This window comes from Peromyscus eremicus, chromosome 6 (genome assembly GCF_949786415.1).
Source record: "Peromyscus eremicus chromosome 6, PerEre_H2_v1, whole genome shotgun sequence".
In the NCBI taxonomy this organism is placed as follows: domain Eukaryota; kingdom Metazoa; phylum Chordata; class Mammalia; order Rodentia; family Cricetidae; genus Peromyscus; species Peromyscus eremicus.
This window is the reverse complement of record NC_081421.1, coordinates 100832197-100854081: the sequence shown is the minus strand read 5'-3', so window position 1 is coordinate 100854081 and position 21885 is coordinate 100832197.

Below are 21885 nucleotides of genomic sequence, written 5' to 3'. Positions count from 1 at the left end.
TTTGATCAAGTTTTTTAAACAAACCAGCATCAGTATTTCAGAAGCTCTAACCACTGTTATTCAGCACAGAGTCATTGAGCTTTGAGATTAGGCAGGATTCTGTGTGTTAAACGGGAAAATTCACTGGAGCGCTAATATCAAATAGAGTTGCTCCAAATTCAGAAAAACAAAACAAAGCCAAATTAAAATGACCTGTGCATCAGGAAGCTTCCAGAAGCAGATGAGGCTCTGAAAAACATCGACGGCTGGAATTTACAGAAAGAGGGAGGTAAAGCCCCGAGCTGGTGTGATTGCTACAGGCTAAATTGGGTATTGAGCCTTGAGTGATTCACTAAAGCTCTGCTGCTTTTACTCTCTCGGTCTCTCGGGTCCAGTATACAAACCTTGTCCAACTCAGTGGCCTCTTAACAAGTTCTACTTAACATATGTAAACCAGGGGAAATTCCTCTCAGTCATCACTGGTACTTTGGAGGTCGCGCTTTAAACTGTCTAGCTGTATAAAACCAAAACAAGAGGCAAGGACAGCTAGAAGGTGACTCATTTGCATGTGGGGTTAGCCTACTGTGTTGTGGAACATCTGTTTACACCATGTGAAGCTGTGTCCCTGTGATTGGTTTAGTAAAGAGCTAAATGGCCAATAGCTAGGCAGGAGAGACTGGGTGGGAATTCTAGGGAGAGAGAGAACTCTGGGAAGAAGAGAGGCTAAGAGATGCCAGCGAGACTCGGACCAGGCCAGACATATGGTACAGAGGAGAGGTAACTGAGCCACGTGGCAGAACATAGATTAAAAATATGGGTTAACTAAGTTACAAGAGCTAATTGGAGGAGAAGCCTCACCTAAAGGCCAAGCATTCATAATTAATAAGTCTTCATGTCTTATTTGGGGGCTGGCGATCCAGAGATAGTCTGACAAGAAAATCAAGCAACGCTACTGAGTTTGGGTCTGTGTCCACCACTTACTGGTTATGCGTGTTGCAAGCTGCTCTCCACTGCTCCAGTTTCTTTACCTATGGAGTTGATTGTAACATCACCTACCTATCGAGTTCCGAGGGGCATTGAGTGAAAACTTGTAGACAGCACATAGAAATCACCGTCAAAGGGCTGGGTTACTATTACTGTTGTTCTGTGGTAACCAGTTAGCAGCAGCATATTACCTGATATTATGAGACAGGAGACTGACTAGCTCCAGAAAGCAAAGAGACTGGCCGATTCTGGACTAGGCAAGTTGTGTTGGGATTCACTCCCTGCTCTCACAGCAGAGCAACTGGCTTTTCTTTGGGGTTCTTTTTTTTTTTTTTTGGTTTTTCGAGACAGGGTTTCTCTGTGTAGCTTTGCGCCTTTCCTGGAACTCACTTGGTAGACCAGGCTGGCCTCAAACTCACAGAGATCCGCCTGGCTCTGCCTCCCGAGTGCTGGGATTAAAGGCGTGCGCCACCACCGCCCGGCTTCTTTGGGGTTCTTAACACTTCCTAACTCTCAGTGTGGAGCAGCTGGCCCTGTTTCTTGGCTCTGTGATCTAGGTTTGGCCAGTTAACATTTCCCATCCTTCCATTCCCATGGATTAGCTCAGAGATGGGCACCCAATCTCAGCCAGAATAACAACGCTCAAGTCTGGGATTCCTGCTGGTGCCAGTGAGAAGCAGCAGCTCTTTCCTGCTACAATGGCTTAGCCGATAAGACAGAATGATTCTGCTTCTATCTATCCTCCAGAGAGAGCCCACCTGAGACTGAATTCCACTGAGAGAATTGCAGAGAGAGGAGAAAGATGTCTACTGACCTTGCCTTAGTTAGGGTTTCTACTGCTGTGAAGGGACACCATGACCACAGCAACTCTTATAAAGGAAAGCATTGCACTGGAATGGGCTTACAGTTCAGAGATTTAGTCCATTTTCATCATGGCAGGAAGTATGGTGGCATGCAGGCAGACGTGGCGCTGGAGAAATGGCTGAGAGTTCTCCATACAGATCTGAAGGCAGCAGGAAGAGAGTGTAACTCTGGGACTGGCTTGACCATCTGAAACCTCAAAGTCCACGCCCTGTGACATACTTCTCCAACAAGGCCACACCCACTCTAACAAGGTTACTTCTAATAGTGCCACACCTCCCTGTGGGCCTTCGGGGTCCATTTTTATTCAGACCACCACAGACCTCATTTCCCACCTGGCTCCAGCTGTATTGATTTGACCTTGCTCGTTCTGGACTTATTTACCTCCCCCTCAACCCCTCTTAAACAAATTTAAGTTTGGAACCTGTCATTTATAGCTGCAACTCCCGATAAGTACTTTAATCTGATATAAATTTAAGTCACTCCAGAAGCGGGAAACTCAACTAAAGAATTGCCTCCATCACATTGGCCTGTGAGCATGGCTGTGAGGCATTTTCTTAGTGTAGGAGGGCCTGCCTACTATGGGCAGATGGGCCTGGGGTTCATAAGAAAAGTAGCTGAGCAAGCCATGGGGGGCAAATCAGGAAGCAGCACTCCTCCATGGTTTCTGCTCCACTTCCTGCCTCCGAGTGAGCGCCTGCCTGGGCTTCCCTCGGTAATGGACTGTTACCTAGAAGTGGAAGGTGATGTAAGTCCTTCCCTCCTCCAGTTGCTTTTGGTCATGGTGTTTCTCACAGCAGCAGAACGCAAACAAAGACAGGCACATCACTGCTGTGTTAATGTAAATGCTTCTCCCTGCCGAAATTTCTGTGGGTGGTTTCTGTTGGCTATGGGGAGACTCTGCCAGAACCAGACTTGTTTAATAATCTAACAGAGAAGGAGATGGCTTCGGAGAGAAACAATGCCAGTCAGTTTATTGGGAGGCATTGTGGGGACTGGATTCCATGGGGAGATGGAACTGAGTGTGAAAGGACCAAGCAGACGCCATAACTGGCTGCTCAGTCTTCTCTCAGAGATCAGGCCCCAATTTCAGTTTCCTGAGACTTGAGCAAGCAGTTTCTGGGAGGGCCGTGAACAAAAGACATAGATAGTCTTTGTAGTAGCTCCCTTTCTGCACATACTTGTACTCTGACTGCTCAAGGTTCAGCCAGTTGTTTACTGTCTGGGACCCCTCACCAACTTAGAGCTACATGCATGGGTCTATGTGAACTTTGAGGCCAGCCAGCCTCCATGGCAGCTCAAGAACAAAGCCTGGGACTTGTCCAGGCCTGCCCAAGAATGATAACTGTAACCCCCAAATAGTAAATTCAAAGGTTATACACCCTCACCCAATCATATGACAGAAAGGCTTGTATCACCCTGCTTGCGGTTTTTCCCTTTAAAAACCCCTCACCCTGAGAGCTCAGGGCCATCCCCCTCCACCGGCTGTGTTGGAGTATTGGACACGGACCAAGCCCGGGCTTGGTTTGCTATCAATAAACCCCTTTGTACTTGCATCGGATATCAGCTCTGTGGTGGTCTTGCTCGGGGGTCTTGAGACGTGGGCTTTACAAGTGGGCTGTGGGCGTGACTACAGCAGGAATTTTTCCCAGCTGTTGCTCTGGTACTACAAGTATAGATGTGGTAATCTTGGGCTTATTTCCAGCCAAGCCAGATGATAAGAAGGCACCGTTTCTTAGTCAAATAGGCTGGGGGAGGTAAGAGATCTGCTGTTTCCCCTTCCATATGCCCTCTTAATTGTTGCCACTGGCATCTCCAGAACCTCTGCTTCTGGCTCTCAGTATTCTTTGGTAAGGCCTTTCATGAAGACCCTACCTTATACCCGTGCCTAGACCAAGACCCCTGTGAGCATGATGGCATCATGTGACTCCACTCGGCCTGGCCTTCTGGAAAAGGTGTCTTTTGATCATCTGGCTGTGCTGGAACTAAGATTACCACATCTATATTTAGTGACTTCCTAATCACAGTATCAATAAATATGCCTTCCTATTGCAAAGCTGGGTAATTGCATCTGTTCCTGTTAACATCTCATGTGCATCAAAGAGCAATTATCCTAATGAGCAAGTTGAGGCTCAAAGGATTGTGCATGCTATTGAATGATGAATGGAGAATGCCTGAGAGGTGTCACTGGGGTTAATCACTAAGGGGTTAGAGGTGCTGCCTTAAGCACTGCTGAGCAGGGACCCAAGGGCTCTTCCATGGTAGCAGTCATTCTAATTCTACTAAGGTGGACACCCTGGAGCTCAAAGACAACAGAGTGCTGCTTAGGAATGAGTAGGGCCCAGTGGAGTTGGGGACACAGAGAAGATACAGGTGTGTAGTTGTGCATAAAAGACAGTTGTATTATCCTGTGATGGCTGATCAAGACGTCCTGGCTGTTAAACTTTAAATCCAAAGTGCTCTGACAGGCTAGAGTTGTAAATGCTTATTCCTAGTTGTGATACAATTTGGGGAGGGAACTTTGGAAGTGTGGCCCTAATTGGAGTAGGAAGGTCAGTGGGGGGTGGACATTGAAGGTTACATTCAACCCCTGGTTCCTGCTTCTTGGCATGTCACGTGAGTGGCCCCCACCATAAGCTTACATCACCATGAACTAAGTTGCCAGGCATATCTTCCTCTCCACGACGCATGAGCCTTCTGAAACCCCGGGCCAAATGACCGCGTTTCCACTAAGTTACGTCTGTCAGGAATTTTGATCACAGTGATGTAAAAAGTCACAAACACACGCAGGCTCCACAGGCAGATAAGACCATTGTCACTTCTCTCCCTTGGCAGTCTGCACAGTGCCTCTCAGCTCCACGAATGCTAGTTTGTAAGGAGGGGGCTTCCAGCTCAGGTCTCGGTTGATTTCTGTGTTCTGTAACCAGAGTCTTCAGCAATTGGGTCTTACCACTGAGTTCTGGCAGGCAACCAAGAGCCCTGGCAACAGCTTGTATTATTTGGGGAGTCTCCCGAGCCTCCCTAGCCAACAACTCATTGGAAGGTATCTCCACACTGACACTATGACATCTGGGGGCAGCATTATCTACTTGTATAGAGTATTTCCATTCAAATTATCTTTTTTCTTAATTATATACTTTAGTTGGCTTATAAAGCAGTGGGTTTCACTTAGCCTTCTCACACATCTTTAGTTTTGGTTAACCACCCCCCATTCTTCCCCAATTCCTGTACCCCATTCATGTTTAAACCTCTCTATGCCTATCATTTCTCCTCTCTACTTTCATATCACACATATTATACTGTCCTTACCCTTAAGGCTTCACCTCCTTTAACTCCCAAGCTCCACTTCTTTCTTGCTTGTGACCTCTATAGATACTCACTCCAAATTAAATAAAGAAATCTAAAAATCCAAAGTTATATCCACATTCATCACAGGGGCTGTGCAAAGCACTGATCTAAAAGTTCTCTCCTCAGTCAGGCAGTGGTGGTGCATGCCTTTGATTCCAGCACTCAGGAGGCAGGGGCAGGCAGATCTCCATGAGTTCGAAGTCAGCCTGGTCTACAGATTGAGTTACGGGATAGCCAGGGATACACAGAGAAACCCTGTCTTGGAAAAACAAAAACAAAAACCAAACAAACAAAAACGTGTCTCCTCAGCTTATAGTCTATCTGTGGAACAAATGCTCTGCTACCTGGTGATAACTACAAAGACAAGCCAGTGTGAGACAGTGGGGCTAACCTTGTCTACAAGGATAAGCAAACTGCTCTGAAGACATGACGTGAAGGCTGATAGCAGGAGAAAGAGGAGTTGGATGAGGAGCTGGGGAGCCGTGGAAAGTGTGAAGGCCTGTGGTGGATATATTGTGCACCCCAATAAACTTATCTGGGGGTCAGAGAACAGAACAGCCATAATATTAAACATAGAGGTTAGGCAGTGGTAGCACACGCCTTTAATCCTAGCATTCCAGAGGCAGAGATCCAACTGGATCTCTGTGAGTTCAAAGCCACACTGGAAACAGCCAGGCATGGTGACTCACACCTTTAATCCCAGGAAGTGATGGCAGAAAGGTATATAAGGCGTGAGGCCCAGGAACTAGAGCTGGTTAAGCTTTTAAGCTTTTAGCAGCAGTTCAGCTGAGATTTATTCTGGATGAGGACTCAGAGGCTTCCAGTCTGAGGAAACGATCAGCTGAGGAATTGGCTGTGGCTTGTTCTGCTGCTCTGATCTTCCAGCATTCACCCCAATAAGAATAAGAACTTTTAAGATTCGTGCTACAAGGCCCAGACAGAGAGTGTGGAACAGGAGGAAGAGGATCGCTGCGTCCTTGGAGGAACTGAAAGAAGGCTGGATTGAACGGAGAAGGCTGAGACTTCTAGTGTGATTTGGAGACTGAGCTGAGTTCCGTTGAATTCAGTGCTTTCTTCCCAGCCTCAGAGTAACATATTACAGAAGAGATTCCATGTTTCCCAGCCACTATTAAAAAGAAAATTTCTCAGGTTACAAAAGTCCATACTGCCCCCTTGATACCACCAGTGACAACAAGAATGATGGCTGTGTTGAGTGGCTATCATTTGGGCTGCACTTACCGAGGAGGACCAGAGTCTGAATCCCCAGTAGCCATGGAGAAATCATCAAACACGGCAGCTGTCTGTGAGCCCAGCACTTGGGACGCAAAGACAGTAAGTAGATCCCGGAGTAAGCTGGCTGTTAGACTGACTGGAACTGGTGTGCTCCCTGCTTGGTGAGAGACCCTGCCTCAAAAATAACAATGTGGAGTGTGATCAGGGAAGATATCTGTTGACATACAAATGTACACTTGTACCCCCCACCACTGCATGAGCCTACATACATGCAAACACAGACAGTCACACGCATGCTCAGCACACACACCCACAAAAAGTAAAATAAAGGAGGAAAATCATTCTTTCTGTAATGTAAAACTGTAGTATCTAAAGGCAAAAGTCTGTCAAATGGAAAGACAGATTCTAGAAAATTTCATCAAATGGATGTTAATAGGTTTGAAGCAGTTTTGTCTCACTTTCCAAAAGGTTACAGAGACACACCACACACATATGCTCACCACACACACATACCACACATACACATGCATACACACATGCACACACACACACATACACACACACACACACACATGAACACACACACCACACATACACATGAACACACACATGCACATGCACCACACACACATACACATGAACACACACATGCACATGCACCACACACACATGCACACACACACCACCACACATACACATGCATACACACATGCACACACACATACACCACACACACCACACATACACATGAACACACACACACAGACACACACACACACACTGCTCTCCTAAGAACTCCATTGGCTACTAAAGCAATAACTTATTATTTGCTCTGCTGTAACCCAGACAAGAGTTGCCAAGTTGATGAATGAATCTACCATTTATCGCTTATAAGTAGCCAGGAAGGATATGGTTCCATATCATATGTTCACAAAATGCATGCTTTAACATGGGAACTGGAATTAATTAATGCCTGCTTTACAAAAGTCTATTTTGCCTCAATCATTTAATGTTATTACCTAATTTTTCCCCCAAAAGCTTCTGGGAAATTTCCAGCGTGATCTATTGAACTATAAATGTGGATCTAATTATAATTTACAAGAAAATAAGCCTCAGACATGTTTTTATAGGTTTAGACTTCTCTGGCTAGTTCTCACAGCAGAAAGTGAAAGTACTTTTGGAAGGTAACTCTGATTCCTTTCTGCATTCCATATACGTGAAGGAATTTGGGGGAAATTTTGCATTTAGTGAGACCCATTTATAAATTTTTATGAAAATATTATAACTATTGCTACAAACATAAGGACAGAAAGCATTTGGCTTTTATTCAAGCTATCAGCTATGACCATTGTTAAATGGAAGCCTCGGAGACAAGAGGTCTGTGGTCTAGGGGTAGTGGGCTGCAGTATCTTGTTAAAAGGGAATGGCTCATACACGTCAGCATTTGTCTGTATTTCTAAAACCACAAATAGCTGTGCCTTTCCAGAGGGGGAAAACCCCACAAGAGAGGTTTTCTTGCCAAAAGAATGTGTGATTGAAGGAGCTCTCAGGAGACCGTGAATGACCAGCCCGGGTTTGACTGATTTGCAGCTTCACAGGTATTCATTTGAAGAAAGTATTTGAGAGATATTTGGAAGTTACGGTCTCTTCTGAATTGCATTGGAGATTTAACTGTCCCTACAGGTGCTCTGTGAGGAGTAAAATATGTAGTGGCTCCTGTACTTCTGGAGGTGAGTGATGAAGGAGGATGGAGATACGCCAAAGGCAAATCAAATTTCCTAGATTCCACTGAGAAGCCCTGGCTTGGTAAGGCTCAAACTCAGGAACAGTCATTGAGGACTAAAAATGTGCCAAATGCTGAGACCTTTTGTTTATTTATGAAGAAGATGTTACTACCGTCCACATTTGATGGATAAGGAAATAGAGACAGCAAGATGAGTGACTTGCCCACAGTCACAAAGCTCATTAGTGGTAGACTTCAGATGGAGAGACTTTGAACCTGGGGCACATGCCGTTTGACTTTTTGCTACGTGGTTTCAAGGGTATGAGCAGGAGCAGAAGGAATCTCTAGGCAAATTTACATGAAGAGCTAAGTCCATTTCTGATGGATTCCATCCGTTCTGTTTTTAGAGCTTGTCTTTTGTTGAGTAAAAGTCAAGATGGAGCTGGCAGTTTCTGAGTCCTCCGTTACTGTTTCTTCTCCTAACGTTTCTAAATTCTCAGCTTGATTTTATTTGAGCCTCTGCCAGCTCAACAGGACCAAAGTATGGTGTACACGTAAGTCGGCTGAACTTGACCTCAGTGAGTCTCTGCCAGTGCAGAGTAATAGAAAAGACAGATGCAGCCCCCGCTGGGAGAAAGGACGGGGGCCATTGTTCCCCTCACAGGTCATCTGGAGATGAGAGATGTGACAGACAGAAGGTGAGAGACTTGGTTGGAAACACACAAAATGGTCAGAGAGGGCTTTAAAGGGAACGGAGGACTCACATTGGCCGGAACAGGGTTCTTTAAAGCCACAGATGCCTTTTAAGTTGAAGAAGCGGGTTTACAGGGGGACACTTGAAAAAAAAATAAAAACACAGCAGTGAAAAGTCACAGCTCTGGTGACAAGGTGTTCGCTGACAAAGAGGCAACTTGGTCAAACGGGAAGAGGTCTCCCTTCTGGAAGGCTCCAGGGCCTTCAGGCATCTGGAGGAAATCACAGCTGGCTCACACTCACTCTGCTGCAGGACGTGTTGGACAGAGAGGTGGCAGGAGCTGCGGGAGAGTGACGATGACAAGCTGGCAGCCAGAAGAACGTGAAACAGATTTATGGCCTGAAAGCTGAACCCACACCACAGTGAAGCGCAAGGGACTGTCAGTACAAAGGGCCGAGGACTTCGGGCTTTGTCGTCTGGGAAATCGGGCAATTCCTTCTTTCTGTGTTGCCTGTATACGTCATGGTACCATCATTATACCCTCGACAGTGTAGAAATAGCCTGGTTGTAATTGATTTACATTTCAACCCCCTCCCCCGTCAAGCTTGCCCTTTCTGGAGACAGTTCCATGTCGCCCATGCTTGCCTCGAACTCCTTAGATTGAGGAAGATGATCTCTTTTCTCCACCTCTGATCCTCTTGTCTCTGTCTCCCAGGTACTTAGGTAGGTATGCACCACCATGTCCAGCTTGAGCATGCCTGATACTTTATTCATTTAAAACTTTAAATTAGTTACTTTTTATTTAACTTGAAAAATTGTGTGTCTATGTAAGTGTCTGTGAATATTTGTGTGTGTGTGTGTGTGTGTGTGTGTGTGTGTGTGTGTGTATGTGTGTGTGAGTGTATAGGCCAGAAGAGGCCATCAGATGTGTGTGTGTGTGTGTAGGCCAGACGAGGTCATCGGATGGGGGGCAGAAGAGGCCATCAGATCCCTTGAACCTAGACTGACAGGCATTTGCGGGTTACTGACCTATTACCGGGGCACAAGAACCCAAACCCTGACCCTCAGGATTGCACAGCAAGAGAGCTCTTAGCTGCTGAGTCATCTCTCCAACTCCCAAGTGCCTAGTTTAGAAATTAATTTTAAATCTCACAGCTATAAAAACCAAGAGTGGGTTCCATAGATTTCCAGGCACATAAATATTTATTGACTGAATAAATAAACGTTTGCCCTTGCTGAGACACTAGGCCTCTGGTTGTTCTGTTTTATGTGGAATAAAATATTAAAGTTATGATCAGAACACTTCTTCTAAATTATTTAACTGAAACATAATTAAGCTACTGTCATTATCGTTTGCAGGATGCTGTGGGGCAGGCTTTGTGCCGTTTCTTTAAAGCCTGACCTGCTTTTGTGGCGGTGAGAGAACACGTTTGGTGCCTTGAGGTTTGCGTGCACCGGACTGTACAATTAGATTTCTGCTCTTCTACTCAGCTCACTGTGTTAGCTGGGGATGAAAAGGTCTTGTAGGGCTTTAACGGGAATATTGCAGAAAGGGAGAGAGCACTCAGATCTCTTTGGGAGTCCTGCAGTGTCCGTCTGGCGCTTCTGTTGACTGAAATGACGTCAGCAAATGCGCACACATGGGCTTTAGGTCTTGGGGATATGTCTATTTTCAACCTGACCATGAAGCTGACCTCAGGGAGTGTCCAAATATGAGTGATTTAGAGTTGTAGGAAAATATTCATGTTTTTGCCCCTGAAAGAAACTTTGAGTCTTTAGGGAAACGGTTGGCTCTGGGCTTGGTTCTGTAAAACACAGGATGTCCTACTATGTTATGAAGAAAAACAGAAATTGCCCAAAGCTATGGAGGCCATGACAAGAACATGTGGAAACATGATTACAGATGGGAGAATCTGGGGAAGTTGAAAGTTATCAAGGACTCCAAGGGTCAAATATCAATATAGAAAAATCTATGCATTCATAAAGACAATGAAAGAGTGAAAAATTTCAGGACTTATGAGCATTTATGCTGGCTGTGTATGAAACTGTAAGCTAATTATTTAAGCAAAGAATCAGAGACTTGTCTATCCTGTCTGTATACATGCAGTTCAGATTGCCTTAGGGCAGGGGTTCTCAACCTGTGGGTCAAGACCCTCACAGGAGGTGACATATTGGATATACTGTGTGTCAGATATTTACATTATAATTCAAAACAATAACAAAATTACAGTTATGGAGTAGCAATGAAATAGTTTTATGATTGGGGGTCACCACAATGGGAGGAACTGTATTAAAGGGTCGCTGCAGCATTAGGAAGGTTAAGAACCAATGGTTTAGGGTAAGAATTTTTTTTTTAAATTTTTAACGCAAAGGAACTCTAGTTGATACATATGAAAGAAATAACAGAATACTACACTTGTGTTTTATCTTTTGAAGAAATCAGCAATTGAGGCAACTCATCAAAATAGACATTAAAATGTTAGGGAAGACACCCAGGAGGAACTGAAGTTTATGAGAAGAGAATTATTCCCATTCATCTGTGGGCATTGGCCTTCCAGGATGGGCACCTGGAAGGAGCAGCCCAGACCCCCAAGAAACACCTCCAGTGTTCTTTTAGAAGTCCTATGCATGTATCCTACCCAATTCTCCTTCACAGGCAGTATCAGGGGAACAGAGAAATTAACTTAATGATGCCGTGAGCTAATAGCCAGAAAAACCCAGAATGTGGACAGCTCATAGGAACAGGCTATTTTTTTTTTTTTGATAAATCTCTGTACATGGAAAAAAAAAAGGACAATATGCAGCCTCTTGGAGCTGGATGTGGTATGCACAACTGTCATCCCAGCCCTGAGGAGGCTGAAACAAGAAGATCATAAGTTCAAGGCCAGCCTAGGCTACATAGAGAGGAAACTCTGTCTCAAGCAAACAGGTATCTTGGGGATAACCATGGGCTTTATTTTAAAGTTTTATCGTGTGTGTGTGTGTGTGTGTGTGTGTGTGTGTGTGTGTGTGTGTGTGTCTGTAGCTCATGTGTGGAGAGCAGAGGACAACTTTTGAGAATTTTCTCCTTCCACAGTGTGTCTGTCCTGAGGATCGAACTCAGGATATAAGGTTTGCTGGCAAGTGGCTTTGCCCAATGGCTCATATCTCCAGCCCAACTATGGATTTGTAAAACATAACTAGGATATTACATTATAAAAATACTATTAAGTTTTCAAATTTTTATAATACCAATAGCATGGCTATATAAGAAGAAAATTACTTTTTGAAAAAAAAATGCTTTTGAAGTGCTTAAAGGTGAAATGTCATGCCCGAGGCTTGCTTCAAAATAGATATGGTTTTAAAAAAGTTAGGCATTGGGAGGATTAGCACTTAGTGCGTTACTCTCACACCATCTTTACCCTTCTGTCTTCTAAAAATCTCATAATGAAAGGTTTCATGGTGGTTCACATGACAAAGGTACTTACTAATCAAACTATCAGGGACATTTCAGAATGCAGTAACCACATCACATTGCTTTTAAAAACGCACATGTAATTTTTACTGTGAGCCATTTCAGTAAGACCTGAAATAATTTTGGGGTGGAAGATACGGTTTTCTTGATAAGCAAACTTTACGTTATAGAAGAAAAAAGAGAGAGAGAAATAGCCCATAATGTGCTGTTTGCAGTGAATGCTGGACTGTGGTCTGAGCGCTGGGCACTATGAAGGCTGGACTCCACTGACTAGATGCCGAAGGGCAGCTCTTATAATTGACATGCAGCCACTGTAATCTAATGGTAGAATAATGGAGAAGTAGAATGTGTGTGGCTATCTTAGAGGAAGCGTACATCTAATAGAGACGAGCTTGATGTAACTCCCACACAAACTGCCTAAAGAAAGCTCTGTAGATAACTCGCTTACTCTTCACCGACAATAAGTGAATGTGATTCCTCAGCTGGTGGTCGGGACAGCTTTCTTCCCATGGTTTCTTATGGACATTTAAAAACTGAAGCTAAGTGAACAATGTGTATGTGATGATACTTCTAAGTGAGTAATACGCACTCGTGGATTTGGATGACAAATGCCTATTTAGTTAGCTTAGAATTTTATGTGAGAAATCCAGGCTGAGATGGTTTGAACATAATAATCATCAGGGAGTTGGCTATGTTCCTGGAGTCAAGTTCTTTTCAGCAGAAAACCTGGGTAGGATGCACATATTCGTTTTCCTTTTTCTAGTTTTTGCCTTTTTGGGCAAACACCTTCCTCCGTCATCTAGGTTGCTCATTGGTAGCCTCGTCTAGCTTTCAACTCTGGGTAGTCCTGCCCCTTGACTTCCAAGCACTGCTAAGATACATGTTCTTGACCAATTTGTCCATCAACACCACAGTAGAGGAAGGCCATTCCTCTTTAAATTCAGGTGATTAGCCGGGCGGTGGTGGCGCACGCCTTTAATCCTAGCACTCGGGAGGCAGAGCCAGGCGGATCTCTGTGAGTTCGAGGCCAGCCTGGTCTCCAAAGCGAGTTCCAGGAAAGGTGCAAAGCTACACAGAGAAACCCTGTCTCGGAAAAAAAAAAAAAAAAAAAAAAGAAATTCAGGTGATTAAATTTGTTTAAGCACCTGGTAATTATGAACTGTTTTATACAGAAGTACTGATATTTAAGCTCCACAAATCAGAAGTCCCCCTCTATTGCCTTAAAAACTCTTTTTTTTCCTCACAATATTAATGTTAGAGGTGAGCCTGTGGTAAAAATAAATAAATGCATAAATAAAAGTAATGTCTTAGGGAAGGTTAGAATGAATGACATCAGGCAGCAGTGGACGTTCAGGAGAAGCCTTTTTTTTTTCTCTCAACGGTCTTGGCTGATTTTTCATGAATGAATGCACAAAACCAAAGTGAAACAAGGATGTCAACCAAACATTCACCACCCAAACTGAAATACGGTATACTTATTGAAATGTATCCTACATCTCATCTTCTAAGTTTCGATGTTCATATTTTGACACAGAACGGGTAGAAAACTTTATTGACAGATGCTTGGAGTGTCATTGTCTGGCAGAAGCTGGACCAGCTGGAGAAGAGGAAGGAACAAGAGGAGATGCAGCAGCAGTGATTAACATTCATCCAGCGGTCACCATGCGTCAGCAACCACGCTAAGGACTTCCTAAGCCCTGCCTACGTCAGTCCTCCTAACAACTGCCCGGTCAGTGCCATCATCCTCTCCTCTGTATCCATGAGGAAACTGAGGCCCAGAATGCTCAAAAAAACTATCCCCAGCTCGATGACCTATGACCTATGCTGTCAAGCCTGAAAGAAGAGGCTTGCTCATCCCAGAGAGTGCACCACAGGAAATGACAGCGTTCCCAGTGGGATAAAAAAAAAAAAAAAAAGCTCCTATCCGCTCCTATCCAAAGGTTCAGAAGAAAGCTCTGCTGGTTAGAAGTGAACATTGCAGACCTGGGGACATGGCTCCTCGGGGAACACTTCCTGCGCAAGCAGAAGGACATGAGCCTGACTGACCCCCTAGGACTCCCGTTCATTAACGGGATGGATCCCTGGGGCTCACTGGCCAGGCAGACTAGTCCAACCAGCCAGCCCAAGGCATCTGTGAGACAGCTTGGTTCAAAAAGCAGGGTGAACCACTTGTGAAGAAACAACAGTGACCCCAAGCTTCAGTCTGCTCTGCACAGACACAGAGAAGGAATGAGCGAATGAATGCATGCGATGGGGAAACACAAGGGTTCTCCTCCTTCTGAGCTTTGGTGGGAAGATATTAGAGCTCTACCGTGGCCTGTATTATATGAATAACCACATATTCACAGCCCTCTGTTATTCCAGTGAATAGGTAGTCCTCTACCAGTCTCTACAAATCTGGGGTGGAAGGACACTCTTAAACCAATCACGTTTCCTGTGGTGATAGGGCCCATGATGTAGGAGAGCACTTGTGAGGGGAGCCTACTCTGCATGCTCCAGACAGGGGAAGGGGCACGTGGGGAGGCCGCAAGTCAGGGACACATATACTCTCGGTAGTTATGCTTGCTTGCTCTCTTTTAATTAAGGAAACAAAACCAAAACCAACCAACCAAACAACCAAACAAAAAAGACAATTCCCACTGCAAAGGTTGGACATGTATGAGACTAAGTATGTTGTCACGCTGTGATATATACGTGTGTGTGTGTTTATTTTTTTCTTTCTTTCAACTTATGGTCTGGGTGATTTCAGTCAGCCTCAGAGATGTCTGTACCTATGGCAAAGGTGACCGAGGAAGAGAACTGGAGCTTCTAGAAAAGGAGTCCACGCAGTAGAGCGAACAGAGAACTCCACTCAATCTGCTGGTTTCTGGACCCCCTTGTTTGGCTCCTGAGCAGAGGAGGAGCTTTCTCACACAGACCATCTAACCATGGGGGAAGCTGCATCTTGGAAGGATGGATGGGAGCCACGAAGGATGGAGAGGAGCAGCTGCTGCCTGGGGGCCACTGAACCAGGCCCTATAGAGATCGCAAGGGCCATGACGGAAATGCAATACTGGGTTAGTAAGGACTGAAGGAAGACACCTGGTCGACTTCAAGACTGCTAGCCCTCTTCCCTCCTAGTTAGATGCAAGAGACTTGGCAGATGTCAGAGGGATCTGTGGGTCCACAATCCAGAAAAAAAAAAAAAAATGTCCCTCAGAGGCTGGTGGCTCCCAGTCAGGTTACATACGGATGAACAGATGTGGCAAGGCTGTTAAGTCAGTGTGGAAAGTCGGTTTATTTATGTTCTGTTGATGTTATTATTTGAAAACTCAGTTGTAATCAGAATTGCTTCTTACAGTGTACACCAAGTGCTCATTTTGCAAAAATGCTCATCTTTCCCCAGCAACTCATGTGTAACCATGAGCCACAGAGGCTGCGGGCGAAGTTTTCTTTCTCCTCACAGACACTGGCTGCCTCAAACACCCACTGGAGTTTTCATAAATAAAACATAGCCGAGCAATGGGGGGGGGGAGTTCTCCCTCTAGTATGAAAGGAATTAGTGTAATCAGTAAGAAAGGGAGCTGTGTGTGAAGCCCCGGTCTGCAGCACAGGGCTTCCACCCCAGGAAGGCTGAAGATACCAGAGATGACAGAATCCTGGGGTGAGAAGGCAGGCCTGAGTCAGGAGAAGGCTGCCACGTGGATTTAACCCTCAGATGTCAACGTGTCCCGTTATGAGGCCTTCCATCAAATCCTGGACTCTGTAAATCATAATAAGACAAAAATCCCAGAGGTGCCTACCTTCAACGATTAGACGAAAAACAGTGAAAAAGCAGAAAACGGGCTATTAAAAAATATAAAAGGGCTCAATCAATCAGAGTTCTGCTGTATTAACAGACACCTGAGCTGAACAACTTAGAGGAAAGGTTTAGTCTGGCAATTGTGCAGATTGTAATTTGTGACTGGGTGGCCCTCTGCCTTAGGGTGAGGCAGCAGATTTAGAGTCAATCCAATCCAAACCAGTCACCTCATAAACAGGAGGCAGATAATGACAGGGAGGAAGTGGGCAGGCCCCACAGGCCTAAGACCACCTACCTTTTAAAGGCCCACCTCCAAATAACTCCACTCTGGGGACCTGCTTTAATAGACGGACTTTGGGGGAACATTCAAGATTCAGGAGATAGCTGGGAATCAGAATGGGATGATTAGCTTAGTCTTCAAGTCAGCAATTTCTCATGTTGCCCAGATCCTTAGACACTACAGACTGAGAAGCAAGATTGGTAATCCTGTGTGTTATGTTGGGTTTTGTGGATTGTAAACACATAGACACAAAGACACACACACGCCTCTGCTTAGCTGGGTCTGCCAATTTGGTGTCAGAGACTTCCAGAAATCCCTAGAGCCCCCGACCACATCTACGAAGCCTGAGGACACCAGACACAACAGGCCACTGGGGAGCCATTTTGGTTATTTTAACTGAACTGATAATTAATATAGGCTATCCGCTGTGACCACTGGCTTAAGATACCAAACTAAAGTTCTGAAACGAAACCGGAACCCACCCAAGCTATGGTAACATTGGTGTTGGGATCCCTCTTTATTTCATAGGAAGCCTGCTTAGTATTACAGCCACTGTAGTGTTTATAGGTAGGTAGTGGTAGTGTGAGCTTGTATACTTTTTAGCTTGGGATTCGTTTCTGAAACCTATTCCTTAAGACACCAGAACATAAACTCTAAGAAGTTTATATTAGGCTTCCTACTCATTCCCTCTTTGATACTCATACTTTATATAGTATGGGTTTCTCCTCCACCAACCCTTTATTAAGAAAATACATCAGATGGTACCAGGAATTTAAAAGTTCTATCTCAGTGACATACTCAGAGGTAAGGAGAAGGGGCATCACTTGGCTGTGGAAAACCTCCACAAACACCAGGTCCTTTGGTTTTAAACATAAATGCCTCACAGCAAGGCTCCAAAGAGCCGTGAAGAATGACACGAACCACTGAACCTCAAACCACGCAGTGGCTTGACCACTGGATCTCCCAAGTCAGAGCATCTTAGGGTCAAAGAGTGGCTGACCTGGACAGCCCCACCGATAGCTGGCATGTGAGTGACATTCTGAGGCGTGACTGAGGACACACTACCCGTTCTAAACATTTTCTCCATGTACCTTGCCTTCAAACACTTTGCCTCAGGACATGACTGAGTTCGGCGCAGAGTACTGGAGTTTTTATTCATTTACATTCGACTTCTTTTCAAATGAATGAATGGCTATAGCAAAACTGAAGTGTTCAGGGGGATTATAACTTCATTCCCACCTCCACCAAGGCGGTTCTGGGAGCCCATTTCCTCCTCCGTCTCATTAAGACTATATGAAGACCCAAGAGGCATGGGAACCACGCCATCTGTAGGATGTAACCACAAAAGGCCTTGCGGCTGTCAGGGAACACATGAGAACTCACAGCCCTTCTGGTATCCTATCAGCACATGGATATAAGAATGACTTTCCAACAAATTCTGGTTAGCCTACAGTGTCTTAGATGTCCTCTTTAAGAACTGCTTCAGACCAGAGATTAAAAACAAAACAAAAAAACTCGACACAGTTTTAAATCAAAAGTTATGATGACTTTATTTTAAATCTTAATACACCAAAAATATTTTTTAAATGTTGTGAAATAAGCACTTGAAAATAAGAATTCCAACACTGCTGTGATTTGCTGTGAGGCTTGATAGTGAGTTTCCCTCTGAATATGGGTTTAGGGCCTAGGAAGCAGAAAGCCAGTCATTTTCAGGGCAGCAGTGAGCAAAGTCCAGCCCGATCATACTCAGACCCATACGTAACTGAAACACCACATCCACGCCAGTAGGAGGCACTGTCGGGCTATATCTTGATCTCTGTGTCAGGCTACATCTTGATCTCTGTCACCAAGAGAAAAAAAACTCAAGTGCCAAGTGTTGGGAAAATACTGTTTAGAGAGTTAGGCCTGCTCTGATGTGTCCCAACTGGGTTGTAAATACGGTTTCCTCTTGATCTGAGGCACCAACCAACAAGCTACTGCAGAACTTGACTACAATGCAATTATTTTGTGGGTAGATGAGGATACAGGTGAGGCGTGGCCACAGAAACATCTGAATTTGGCTCTGTTTGACCTGCAATCAAAGCAGTTTCCAAGACTCCCCCAAACACCCAGATGGCCCCCTCTGCGTCCGTCCCAACAACTTTAGGAAATGTTTGCAGGAAAAAATGGAAGCCTGAGTATCTAGCACTTTCTGAGAACCCTGACTCTTCCAAGGATCTGAGGATGAGGAAAGTACCGGGTTATACGAGAGGCTCTCAGGATGTTCTGTGATGCTCCGAGTGGGTGTATTTTCAATGGCCTTTCCAGCTGTGGCCTCGCCTATGGCTCATACGTGTTTCTAAGTGCAGTCTGTCACAACAGGCACTGAGAACTCTGGACAAGCACCAGCATCTATTCTATGTCACTATCAGGTACAGAGGACGTTGGCTCAATGGCCAACTAGGATGCAAAGCTTCGTATTGAGTGTCCAAACAGAACGGGGCATCCTTGCTTTATAAGATGTCACTTTAATGCTCAGAAGTGACAGATCATATATTGTGAATTCTCACCCAAATCACTTTCTGATGGCAGAGAGCGCAGGCACCAGGAAATGGGGTGCTATACCTAAAAACAGGGACGGAATAACACTAAGCTGTATAAGACAATGATTCACGTGGCCACAGGCTCTACAATTGTCCCAAACCGACAGCAAAATATTCATTATCAAAACAAAGACTGGAAAAAGACGCATTTGAAGGCTAAGCTCTGGACTATCATCATGGTACTCTCACCCAACTGTTGCTCTCCAGGATCGATACCTTCGCAGGGAAATGTGCCTACACAAAGATCCTGCACGTGCAACTCAAATCTCAAATCTCTGGGATGTAGTCTAAAGTGGTCTTCTCCATTCTCCTAAGAACTCCCTCAACACTTGTGCAGTCTAATAGTAGTCCAAAGACCATTCCATCTGCCTGGAAAAGGCTCTCAGCACGTGCTAGGGCCTACACTCATCTGTGTCTGGCAGTCTCAGGGTAAGAGATCCTTCTATCAGAACAAGATGCTAACCGGATAGTCCCAGGTAATTGAGCAGTTTGGGAATATAGCCAGACTTCTGGGGAACATTCCACGCCAATGTAATAGTGCTTTTCACTCTAATATAACAGGATTTATCCCATCACAAAGATCTAATTGAGCAAAAACAAACAACAAAACAATCTGTGGGTGTCTTCCCTGGAAGAGTTCTCCTAGGCTCCTGGAGACTTCAAACCCACAAGGAAACTTCTGAATCAGCTAGTGGGTCAGTCGGTCTCAACATATAAATGAAGACAACTGGAGACACAGGATGGACATAACGAACCTGCTTTCTCCTGAAGCAATGCGTACGCATTTTCCCTCTAGTCTCAAGTTCCTAGAGTAAAGTAGGATTAGAAAACTTGAGGGGTGGGGGAGGGAACGACACGGGACCGCCTGAAATAATAACCTTGAGAACTGTGATTTTTAATTCAATCCTTTGGCCTGGCATTGTATAAATACGATAAATAAATAATAGTAACAGTTGTTCATTTCTCATAAGTGACACTAGAAGGTCCAGATAAAATCTCCTACTGTGTGAATGGAGTGTTTCTCACTAGAATTTCATTGCAAACTCACACATATGAGTTGATGCTCAGACCTAGTGAACAAAACCACATTTATATGAAACCAAGGATTTGTTTTCATTTAATCCAGGAATGAGGTTTTTACCACACTGAGATTGGAATGCAGTGAGAAATCTTCAATAGAAAGATAATCTATTGCAGCATAGTGGGGCAGCTAAAAAACTGGCTTGCCCGGAATGTTAACTGACAGCAATATTATCTAGGTGGCAGTCGATTCTCTGGCGGGTTTCAGATGTGTCATTGGCCAGTGGTCTAGCCTCATTGGCCAGTGGTCTAGCCTCGTATCTTGATATAATTAGAGCAGCTAAGCTGATACGTTAAAAACTGTGTGCTGAGCCTATATCAGAATTCTGTTTTTTAAAAAACATGTGGCTTTTTCTTCCCATGATGAACACTGGAGATGCCTTTAGATATATTTAGCTGGTTTAGACACTATGTATTAGATATTCATCCTGCAAATGAAAAGTCTAAGTTATTTTACAAGTGAACACAGCGTGAAGCGAGCATCATGATTAAGGTGCTTTGGAAGCATAGCTTAGTCTTTTTAAAAGTTTATGCTTATTTCCATATCATAACCTGTATTCTATGATAAATATCTGAATGAAACTGAATCAACCAGATGAGCCTCAGGCTGGCCCTGATTAGATTCAAGTCAGCTGACAGGTGATTTCTTCTTCACTATTTTGCTCACTTTCTTCTGTAAGGCAAGGGAAAGGCTTATCATTGTACACTACTGTGCATTTATGAAGCTCCAACAATTACATCCAAAGATGCCACTTGCTCTAGCGGCTCTATACTTTTTTTTTTTTTTTTTTTTTTGGGTTTTCGAGACAGGGTTTCTCTGTGTAGCTTTGCGCCTTTCCTGGAACTCACTTGGTAGCCCAGGCTGGCCTCGAACTCACAGAGATCCGCCTGGCTCTGCCTCCCGAGTGCTGGGATTAAAGGCGTGCGCCACCACCGCCCGGCGCGGCTCTATACTTTTAGCTCGAGTCAACTTCTGCCCTAATAACAACATACCCTTCCGATCACGTCTCATCTGTCAGCCAACAGGACGCTACCACACACAATGTTAACATGGCTGCCCCCAGCCCGGCTTGGCGCCGGGTCCTTCAGTCATGGCTTTACCTGCATGGATTCTTTGTTCACTGTGTAACCCCTTCACACAGAATGGAATCAAATTTTATTCTTTTCTAATTCCGCACATCGACAAGCTGCTGAAAACCCCCATGCCATCTCACAGAAAGGCTGCACAGCTGTTTCACGAATGACAGACAGCACGATTAAAGCTAAAATAATATAAAAATAATTTGGAAAAAAATCCCTTTTACTGTACACTCTCAAGTAAAGGAAGGTAAGTGATAGTTTCTGCTAGCCAAAAATTGTGTTACTATTCGTGTGGGCTTTGCAGCCCCGTGTACCTCACACTTCTGTGTGGACGTGGTTATGAGTGGATAATCTACGCACTGTAGTAGCCTCTAATGGGTTCATCTAGTTTGCCTAATCATTAAGCTACTTAACCAATTAGAATACTAGTATATCACATTGAACAACTTTACATAATTGCATCTTTGAAATATTAGGAACACATTTATTTGGCTTGTAGAGGACTGAAATATTACAGATAACATTGTCTAGCTTTCTCTTTTTCTTTCTTTTTTTAAAGAATATGGCTCTTAATACACTGACTTTCTGAGTTCCCAAGTGAAAGTCACTTTAAAAATTTATGAAGCTTACTCGAAGCAGAGAGGTTCTGTTCTAATTTGGTCAAATTTGACAGCACTTAAAACTTAGGGATTAATCTACGCAGGCCCTTTGTGGTCAACTATTTTCAACCTATTGTGAAGTGTGTTTGTTGAAGTTTCTCACTCGGCCAGCAGAGGGCACTTCATATGCCTCTGCATTGCTCAGCG